The sequence below is a fragment of the Pinus tabuliformis genome, chromosome 9 (genome assembly GCF_031772625.1).
Source record: "Pinus tabuliformis cultivar Carrire ecotype Pingquan chromosome 9, CPIR1, whole genome shotgun sequence".
NCBI lineage: Eukaryota > Viridiplantae > Streptophyta > Pinopsida > Pinales > Pinaceae > Pinus > Pinus tabuliformis.
Window position 1 is genome coordinate 1,028,703,115 of NC_142307.1, and position 11,995 is coordinate 1,028,715,109.

Genomic DNA, 11,995 nt, shown 5'->3' on the forward strand with positions numbered 1-11,995 from the left:
AGGTTGATCTTGTATTAGGTTTCGGTTTTTAGGCCTTACCATATGAAATCTCTCGAAATTGCCTAAATGCAAACTATATGCCAAAATATGTCATTCCATTCAATGAATGCTAATTACGAGAGGGTTAGAGGGCTTTCACGGAAACGAAATGATCACAAAACAACAAATAGCTTCCCTAATGCAGCTAATGGAAATTCACAAACTCTTCCTTCAAGATCACTAATCACTAATCAAAATGAAAAGCTTCTAGTTCTCATTAACTAATACAAAGCAAAAGAGATTTTTCTTTTTGTTGATGGAAAAGTGCATTAAACAAACTTTTGAGAAATAATAACAAACAAATGTGAAAAGAACCGGTTGACCCCAAACAACTGTGATCCGTGTCCGGGTAGTGAGAAGAAATCGAAACAATGTCAAGACTGGTTCAACAACAATCACTTAAACAACCAAGCAAAAGCAAGCAAAGAGGAAGGCTTCAGCAAACCAAAAGCAAGCAGTAAACGAACCTTTGCAAACGAGTAACCAAGCAAAGCTGATCCAACAAACTTGGAATGATAAAACTAGGTCACAAGACAAAAAGCAAGATTCGTTCAAGAAGACTCACAAGAAAGTGCTTCAATCTTCAGATAATGAAAATCAAGTCATAAACCAAGTGAAAACAATAGGGGATAGCAAGACCAACAGGCTCAGGAGGCAGAATTGAAGAAATTCAATTCTACAGGAATCAGCGCGGGTGGTACACAGCAACAATGCGCTGATAAGAAACTACGCGTAGCAACAATGCGATGTCAGCGCGGAAGTACACGCCTTACCCGCGATGGTCCGATTTTCAGAACCATCGCGACTGTTTGGTGTATTAACACAATGATCAGGAAGTCGTAGAAAGGGCTACGCGATGACAGCGCGACTGTTTTATTATAAACCGCGATGATGCTCAAAAATGGCCACAATCAAGCCAAAAACTCCCAAACCAGGGCAATCAATCTTTAAACAAACAAGGCACCTCCCAGACCGAACCAGGAAACCCAAAAACAGAGAACTAATCCCCAATCTTTGAAAAGAGAGCAAAACAAACTCAAGGTAAGAATGAACAAAAATGGACAAAAACCAGCTCCAAGTCATTCAGTTCGTAAACCAAACCGAAGATTGACTGAAGTGGCGTTAATCTACTTCACTAATGCAGAGCAATAGCGTTTCGAAGGCTATCTGGCCGTGCTTAAGGCTTCGTCTAAAGTTTAAAAATCAAACAACAAGGTAAACTCCCCAGCGGAGTTGCCAAATCGTTGTGGAGGTAAATCCCCTCTGCGGACAGAGGCGATCCCTACTAGTCTAAATAGGGTCTAGCAACAATCAAACAATGCTAACACGCAGGTTCCTAATTGCAAATGAAAGACCAATGATGAAGGCCTACCTGGATTCCAATGCTAGTACTTGTAGAAGAGTTGATGCTCTCGTTCCTTTGCCCCGGTTGGTCACAATCCTCACGATCCTCGTGCACAGACACCTGCACATGCAAAGAACGATACAAACACAAGCATAAAATCCAGTAGATGCAACTATATATCAGTCAGAAAGGATATAAATCAAACACCATCATAAAGACAATAAGAGTGGAACCATAATGATAGTCGTCTATTATTGATCAACAAAGAAGAATACAACCATAGTTCTGACGTCAAATCCTTCGCAAGAGGGTCCAGCCAGCAAGTCCCTCAAGCATTCACCCTTGAAGGTAGATCTCCCAAGACAAAAACTCTCTCTCACACAAGTTTACACAAGATCAAAACACTTCACAACCTTCCTTAAGCTCTCTAACAATCCCACACTTGTCACACCAGCTACCTATTAAGCTCACACACTATCAGCAACACTCCAAACACTAAGAATTCCAAACTAGCAGCTCATGGCAATGGTGGAGGCTTAAATAGGAGAAGGAGTCTCCATGAATGGTGGGAGGATGAGCTTATCTCCAAGGAAGGTGGCTCAAATGACGAAACAGACATGCCAGAGAAGGGAGGATGACACATACAAGGCCAACAACCAGGTCTGGAGTCATCTGGAAGGCCGGCTGTTAGAACAAACTCGCCCAGACAGGATCATCGCGGGTGCCCAACTACACTGGAGCGCTGACATCGCTACTGAATAACCAAGAAATTCATGTCAGCGTGATAAAATATAGTCAACAGTCGCGATGCCTCATGAAATTCGACCAGTGCGGGAATCACGTGTGCTTCCGCGCTGGCAGCGCGTTTGATCTGTTTTGGAGCGCTCATTAGCGCGTTTATTTTTACAATAGTCACGATGATAGCAAAAACTTTGGCAAAGTGGGTCATTTGGCAACATTAGAGAGCATGAGCATGGATGATTTGGACTCATGACACAGTAGGAAGACTGGTAGGAAGACAGTGACAAATTACTGTGTAACATTCAATATGTGGAGATGCCCCGCCATTAAAGGACCTTGATAGTTTTGAAGCCAATCTTACAAACATAACAGATGGATGTGGTCCAAATCAAGATGCTACTCTAGCGATTGGAGAGGTAGCAGCAACTCGAGAATTATTTAGTATTCCTCTTGTGGAGCTTGAAAGATAGTGTAGGAAAAGTGGTTTATCTATTTGTGGTGGTAGGGAGGTAATTTTTTTCTGATTGCTTTGCTTAGAAGAAGCAGGGAAGCATAAGAACCAAGATCAAGACGAGGATGTCAGATATGGGTATAACTTTGCAATTGAAGGGAAGCATGAAAGAGAAACTGATGCTTATTTAAAATTGAGAGGGGGAAGGTGGAGCATGGGTGAAGAAAGAAAATCCATATTTGATGATGATAAGGAGTATATATCCTTATCATCATCTAGGAAAACTGTTCAGGAAGAATCAGCTTTATGGTCACAGGATGAAAAGCGTGAATCAGTGGATGCCTCTTGCAATAGAACTTTACCAAAAAATGTTGGTGTGGTGATGGTAGTGTCATGTGATGTGCCCCCAAAAGTTCAAAATATTATAGGCAATGTCAAGTAAAATAGTTTTCTCCACTCCTTAACTCATATTTCACCCCATCGTCATTTTGATAGACCAATTATCAAGATCATAGAATGATCTTCTCTTTAATGAGGGAGTCCAAGGGCTAACAGTTTAAGGATATGATCAATTTTGTTTTAAAACAAACAGTCTTGTTTGACTTGTAAGGACTTGGGTGTTAAACTTGTTTTCGAGCCAATGTTATTCACATGTCAAAATTTCAAGTATGACTTGGGGTTGAGCTTGACTAAGAGGAGTTTTCTTAATACTCGTTTAGTCAAGGAAAATAATCAAATTCAGAGTCCATTTGAATTATGATTCATGAAGCGTAGTAACAAATTTGGTGAGCTTTATAGGGCTCATCCTTGTTGTGATGTGTTACACTCGAATGGCTTGACTGCATGCATTTCAAAAGGCTGTGATATGATATAAATCTTGGGAAATTTTCACCAAATATATAACCCAAACCTTAAACCTAGTAGTATGAAATCTATTGTTTGAAGTGTGGCTACTGAAGACAAATTTCTTAAATACTTTTAAAAATTAACATACAAATAATTTATAAAAGTAGAGCATTTTGTTGTCAACCAAATGTCAAACCGGATAATAATTCAAGTGATAACCCACAATGACAATCCAAAATCGACAAGGCATATTACACAAATGTTCAAAACTCACTGGAACATCCAAATCCTAGAGGATACCTATCTAAAGCAACCGAAAATGTTACCTTGCCTGGGAAACATGGAATGTTAATGATATAATATACAAAAAGATAAATAATTAAAATTGGTTGTTGGAACCAGCGCAAACAATGAATGATAAACAAAATGAAAATGGGGCAAAATGTCCCATACCCACTCCATGAGATTGCCATATGCTTCAATACTCCATGTTGCCCAAGACTAAGCAGTTCATTCAACTTGTGTCCACAGTAGAATTCATCCTCGTATCCACATACAACCTACATTGGCCATACGCTTCCATAAAGAAAAAGAAAAAAAAAATGAAGCCAAAAATCCTTTTTACTGGTCAACGATTTAAAGATTTTGAAGCCTATATTTAAAATGAAGATTCTCATCTCAATATCCTTTCTTTCTTTGAAACTCTATTCAAATAGATCACTTCTTCCAAAACTTTACATACTGTGGATCGTCATAATTCAAGTCATTAATTAAACTGAGTTCCATCATCTCTAGAGTAGGGGTGCTCTGAAGAAAGCAACTTAATACACTGATTTCCTTATCATGAAATTTAGTTGTCTACATAAACCGATATCATACAAATATGAGAGAGTGGGGATCTGATATGTCCAAGTATGGGTTATTTTGTAAGTTCCTGCATTACATTTCAAAACCAGAATAATCCAACTCTGCAATCATTTACAAGGTAAAAAACATAAATATTCATTGCGAGCATCATGGAAAAAAACCATGGAAGAATTTTATGGTCTTTTCACATCTTATAGCAGGTTAATTTTTTTAATTTAGGTAGTGTAGATTTGCGTTAAGGAATAGATATGAAACAAATTCTTCATTTGGTTTTGTTTCATATCTATTGGATATACTGAATCTGCAAATAGGACATAATAATGAACCAAAACATAATAGTCAACCTAAGCAACATCAATATATGCTTTGTATAAAAAAAAATTGATGCTATACCCTAACAACTAGGTAGAAAATGCAAACATTCTTAAACATTGAAACATGTTCACTGCACATGTAAAAGAAAAGAAAAAATTATGTTCTTACCAAGATAAAGTTGTCACCCATTAAAAAACGCTAGAGATTAGGAAGCCTCTCAAACAAAAATTTGAGAAGACACATATTTATTTAAGAAACGATCCAACACATATGACCATCTCCTTTAATGATTTAAAGCTCCCCATCATCTCAATCAATATGGCCACAGAGAAATTATACACATTATCAGGATAGGATTCCATTTCCAGTATAGTCAAATTACTTCCACGTTGCATATTGAGTCTCAAGATAAAGCATGAAAGCTCTTGAAATAGTATCCAACTCACTCTCAAATATTTTATCTTATATGCCCCTGTATACACATTTATCATGTATGCCCCTGCATACACACACAAGACAACTTGCATTTACAGTGGTTTATGTTTTATCCACATACAACCTGCATTTACACTGGTTTCACTGTAAAGTGTTGAAAGTAATAGTAAAATATAGACTTACATGGTCGTTGTTTGAAGCAATGCAATTGAAGAGATTTTGTCTATATCAAGCAGCTATTTGATGCAAATTCAGAGATTCCTCTACTAAGGACCCCAAACATAGGGAGTGCATAGAAGGTCGAATATTGACGATCGGATATTCTTTATGGTTTGGCTAGTCGAGTGAGGCATCCGATCAAATTGGATGAGCATACAACTAAGCTTAAAAATGGGTCCTATGTAAGTGATTTTAAATGATATCCCTTGAAAGCTTCAACATAGTACTCAGTATCATCCTACATAGGACCACCCAAAAATAGACCATCTGATCGTGCCGAAGTTTGAAGAACTAAGTCACCCTTTTTTAGAAGGCCATTGCTACTGTCATTTTGAGCAATTATTTTAATGTCAACACCTCAGATTGCTAGCAGCACTAACCCCTGAATGTACTTTCCCGGGAACCCCACAAAATCAGGAATAGCAGGTTGGCACCCATCAGTTTTAACAACAACGTGCTGACTTCTTGGATAAAACAAGAACTTTTCAAAAAAAAAATCTCACTAGCATTCCTTTTATCTCTCAGAACAAAGACCGATTCATATTCAAGATTGGCCCAATTAGTGTATTGATATACAACAATGTTGCTTGGTTCATTAGAACTTGAAACAAGTTTGACACCATTGATCATATCTATAAATGCACCCTCCTTTTTCCATATGTCTACAATAATGCTTCCAGACAACTCATTTTCTTCAGGATAAGAACTTGAATCAACATGTATTTCACCACTCAGTAGATATTTTTCACTAGTCAAATATATAGGCTTATGGTTCAATAAATTGAATTATAATGAAGACATTCCAAATAAATTGCACGAGTTCAAGAAATGAAGCATGTGCACACGAGGAGCTTCTAAGCAGATTTTCTGCCATCCTTTCTCAATCAACAAATTCATGGGTTCTATGTTTGGTTGTACGATGTAAGAAGCCACATGATGAGTAGACATAATACACAACCAGTAGCCTTTTTGGATAAACATTATTTCTGAATGATCATAAACACCAACATTGACACCAATAACCTTTCTCTCCCAACAACAATCATCACTCAAGTCTAAAAAATTAGATGAAGGTCCATGTTTTACCTCAAGACGCCATGCACCAGGTAAGACTTTCTCAAATGTGAAGTCACTGCTCTCATTTGTTAAACTTAAAGAGTTCAACTTCTCTAAACCTAGAGTTCAATAGCTAGAGAAGTAAGTGATATAGAAACCGAGGAGTCAAATCCTTCTTTGCATATCACCGATCCACAGATATCAACAAGGCCCTTTATAAATTCAATGCCAAACATTGGTCTAGTTACTGTCACATCAATATGTAATGGTGAAAATTGAAGACCAGAATCACATTTTGTTGGCGTGGTCAATGGGGATATTCGATATTCACATGTTTGAACCTTGAAGCAAAAGTTTCCCATATCATCAATCCTCTTTACTTGAGGCTTAACATTCTTTGGCTCGTGTGTCAAGCCAATCTGATGCTTGCCAGAATAGCCATCTGTAACTAATTTTAGGGAACCACAAATATGATAATGTGTTGCTTCTATCTCTGGGATTGAAGCCATGTTTGATAAAACCATGAAATTCTCCAAACTGCTAAACTCGAAGTGATCCTTCTCAGCCTTGATTGTGTAGCGTGTTGATGTTACCTGATCAAGTTTGTGTTAGATGATCCAAAAATAATTTATTATCATAGGTTATAAAATTGAAATAAAATAATTATTAATTTAAGAAATTAAATTAATCATTATTATTCTAGAATGATTAATTAATGGAGACAATTAGAAATTAGTATATTGTTGTAACAAGATATGGCTCTCCAAATGTGTCGTATCTTAGGCTCTATTTTAGGAGATTAGTTAGCTAGTTGGTTTGAATAGCATTTCATGTAAATGGACACTAGTTATTTAATAAGTGATCCATAATTAGAGGTAGTTAGGACATGGAGCTTATAAATAGCTCATTGCAAGAGTGTTTGGTTGTTCGGGTGTAAACTCTTGCAAAATCAATTATGTAATTATTTTTTCTGATTAATAAAATTATGTGTCTGAGGACACTTCTGCCATTAGTTTGTAATATCCTTGGTCATCTGTTGTGGCTCTTTCTCATCCATCAACTAATATCTTAACACCTTCAACACCGATACCTTCAGAAGTCACGACACATCCTCCAACTGCACGTCCTCCAACTAAGAAACCTGCGACCTTAAATGGATGAGATATATGAACATGATTGTGATCAACCAGAACCTCCATAGATGGAGGTGAAACATTAAATATTGTATTCTCACTTTTTTAGAAAGAAAAAAACCTGTATTTTCCACATCGAATAAAATAAAAAGTAAATTTCCCATTTTCATTAAATGTTTCATGACAAAGCACTTGATTTGGCCAGGGAGTTGCTCCAGAACCCTGAGGGCACTTCACCTCATGGAAATCATCTCAATAAAGGTATACATGAACACCTAAAATAGGGTTACCCTGAGAAACAATCAAGCCATCTATATCATAACTAGGGACAAAAAGGATGTCATTTACTACCAAATTTCCAAAGCCCAACTCTATCACTGGGGAGCCTCTTTGCACAATTTTTAATCAAGAAACAAAGTATGTTGTATCAAGAAACAATATTGAGCCCAGTCTGAGTAAACTCTTTTAAGAACTTCATCTCGTTGAACACATCTTGATCATGTCTCCCAGGGTAGCGCTGGGTGGAGTTGTACCATAAATTGTACAAGTTGATTGTTCACTAATTAGAACAAACAAATGTAAAACCTATATTTGATAAGTTTTTCACATCCGTAACACCATAGTCACATATATCACAAGAGATTTGGAAATCTTCCTCACTTGAGAACCTTCTGAATGGACTTCAGAGCCATACCACATCTGCATCTTGCACAATATTATTTAAAATTTATAAAAATGTTGATTATATGTAAATTTAAGGCAATAGGTTTTAATATACTAATTACAACCAAATCTAATATTCTAGCGAGATGTTGCAACTTGGCATCCTTATACTAGCGGATGTTGCAACTTGGCATCCTTATACTAGCGGATGTTGCAACTTGAAACTTGTATCTTTATGTTTATAGTAAATTATGGAAATATTTTATAATTTGATTAAAATTAATTATTTGACCTCTCTTAATCATCAAATTCTAAGATATTATTTGAATCTACAATTATCCATGGCTACTTGTAAAGAAGATCAAGAACATTATCATGCAAAGGAAAGTTGGGAATCCTTATATTCATTCTTATGTAATAATATCATGCCCACAAATCCTTATATTGATTCTTATGTAACAATAGCATGCCCAGGAAAGATGGGCATTCTTATGTGCATTATAAATTTAGTGCATTGTTAACTAAATCTATAATATAATAGACATAAGTTCAAGTTATATCCATTTTTATGTTGATTGGAGATTTAACACACTATTATCCCAAACTGCAATAGACATAATAGTAAAAGTGTATATATGTGCTTATTATTTTTAAATAATAATAATCGCTCATGCCCAACTTTCCTACCAGAGCTTACATGGATTGCAAAGATAATACTCTATACCAATGGGATGCACTGAATTTATAATCAAGAAAGATACCCAAAACCACTAATATCAATTTTAAAGAGGAAGTAGCCTAAAGAGAAAATAAAATGCAGCAATTTCCCTCCTTTATTTTGGCACATCTAAACTGCAATTGGAAGATGGATCAACCCCGATCATGGTTTCCAGGCATCTATCAGTATTTGGTGAAGTCTAGTTGTTTTAAGATTTTATCTTTTTTACAATAATTAATCCATACAATGTGATCATAATATATATTATCACATCCCCTAAGTCATGACTCTCGTTGTTCTTAGTTTTTATCTTTTTATTATAATTAAGCTATAAGATGTAATCATAACATATACTAGCACACTCTCTAAGTCATGGTTGATGAACACATCCATTGTTGTTTGAGTGTATTACAAACTTTAGAGTGGCATAAGAACCACAAATAGTAAACATTTGATAAGAATAGTAAGGAGAAAAAAGCGATGCATTCCACTTAATTTTTATTGGTTCTATAAGTCACTATCAACAATTATTCATTAAATTTATAATGAAATTAAGTAATTAATTTTGATTAATTCTATATGCAGCTATAGACAAGTATTTAGTAAATTTATAATGAAATTAAATAAATGTGAAAATATAATTACAAATTTAAAGGTGCAAGAAACTTATTATCAAGAACTTCATTAAGAAAAGACAAAAATATGCTAGCGAAATCAAAATTTTGATTAAAAATAAATTTATCTCCAAACTTGAGGAAAGGCCTACCTGTGTAATAAACAAGTGTTCCTTCAAGTATTCTCATATAAAATATATAGGATGTGCTCAGAATCAAGAACATGAACAAACTCCCATCAATTTATTATATATTAATCCAATCCAAATATTATCAAATATATAGAATGGGTTCAGAATCAACAATATGGAAAAATTTCTTATAATCAAGAGGTATCTATATGTTGATGGTAGATTTTAGGAATATTTGGGAATATTACATTGGGAAGAGCTAAAAATTTGACTTTTCTACTGATAATCAGATTCTAAGATATTCTAAAAATCTACACCCTATCGATCCATCAATATCATACACCCAACATTAAAATCTATTATAACCTAATCCAACCCAATTATTATCAGTGCATGCTAAGGGATGTAAAGTTGTAAAATTGAGAAGTAAAATTACAATGAAGATGAAACTAAATCCATGCTCTACAACATCCTTCAAGAATTCTATATTTCTCCAAGTGATCTTCAAGTAATCCTCAGTCACGAAAAATTTCTCACCTGAAAAATCAACCCCTTCTGTCCTTAAATCATAGCAATGGGGATGTATTTCCTTGCAGGCGTTAAAGGCCTTCTCATCTAACGTAACAATGAGGAGATAGTCTAGAAGGCCTTATGTTCCCTTTCCAATGCAAAATTTCTCCATTAACAAGTCTATGAGGTCACTGGGCTCCATCCATGCTTTGTTCACTGTTGTAATGATCAATTTTGTGTTTGGAATTGAAGCCTTCGCCAGAGCAATATCCAATTTGTCTGCATTACCTCTTTGCAAAATTCTTAATTGTGTATGAGAACCATGTATTTGAAAGAGAATATTATAGAAAACATACTCTATAAACCTTAATCATTGTACCTCACGCGTAGAACCATCCTGGCTAGGATCAACATCATGGAAAATTTTAGGGGCTAATGTTCGCCCAGTGGGCTAATTTTCCATGATTTTTCCACAAAAAACATTCGCCAATTTCCAATTTTATAAAAGACTATTCGCCCAAATTTTAGAATATAAAATTATTTTACCTTAAAAATCGCCAACATTATAGAGAGGCTATATATAAAATAATTATAAATTTGATTAATTTTACAAATATATCAATAAACATTTATAATTTGCATATTAGGGATTAGTGAGATTCGCCAATGTTTTAAACTTCAAGAAAATTTTCCATCCTTAAAATTTTCCTTGATCGACATTAGGTATGACATTGTATCTTCTTCTTTTGTTTAAAAATTAGCTCACAGAACCTGCTCTTTCCACTTCTTCACGTTTGATTTCATGGAGGGCTACTGTGTCCTCTGGACACTCATCCTTAAGGAATAACTCTGAAATATTTATGTGGGCAGAGTCAATGTTGGGAATATTTAGCGGCGAGGACTTTAGTTTCGGCAGTTTCTCCAAGCCCTTTTCATGACGCACAAACAAACAGAAGCACATGTCAACACTTTCTACATTTTATTTCCTAATGTCTTCATAGTGTAATATTTTAGGTTGAAAACATTATGCTGCTATACCCACGTGAAATTATCACGTGCGTGCTTGACAGATATTTGGTCACTGAACTTTACGCAAAGGATGCTTTCTCCAAACTTATTTTGCGTATCAAACGAAGGCAAAGAGTGAGAAAAATATCACAACCTTTCCTTTTTGAAAAAAATTGTAGTGGGATTTGATATGACCTGATATTTGTATACTATTGGAGGATTAACGAAATTTATGTATTCATGATGGGAAGCAACCAACCTATATTTCCCTGGAGTAATATTTGTAAATGTGTAACTACCTCCCTACGACATAAACACAAAATTAATGAGGTCATTGCTGGTTGAAATGAGTTCAACCTTCACATTGGCAGGACCTCCATTTATCTTTGGACCCAGTGAAGTGAAAATTGATGTCTTCATGGCCATTGCAACCGTTGTGATCCACTAATATAGGAACCTGGTCTGGTTCCCATGACCATCCATCCAGACCTTTGAGTTGGATTATAAAAGATCCCTTGTCATATACAGTGATGAAATAATATCCGTTTAGAGAACATTGTGTATTTTCCTTCATCAAACCATCAATGCTATGAATTTCAACAACAATGTGAGAGTAGTCAAAGACGGACTTGCCTCCATGAAGCCTCTGCATTCATTGATCTAATTGGTAGCAATTCGAACTTCTAGGCATGTAACCAATAGCAGAACCACCCATCTCCATTTCAAGGACCTTTGAATCTAAAACCTTACTAGTTTTCCTCCAGGTTTCAACAGCTTACTGCATATATCTTCCTCTAGTTCCCAATTAGCTGTCGCCAGTTCAATGCCTATAGAATCTGAAATCACTCAGATGGTTGAGATGTCGGGCTTTCAGGGGCACCAAACACATAGATCCACTTAAAAT

The 11,995-nt window shown here is 35.6% G+C and overlaps 1 pseudogene; it reads right to left on the reverse strand.

The window, feature by feature from the left end:
- Positions 1-5,436: 5,436 nt before the first annotated feature.
- On the reverse strand, positions 5,437-11,743 carry LOC149152205 (uncharacterized; annotated as a pseudogene).
- Positions 11,744-11,995: the final 252 nt, after the last annotated feature.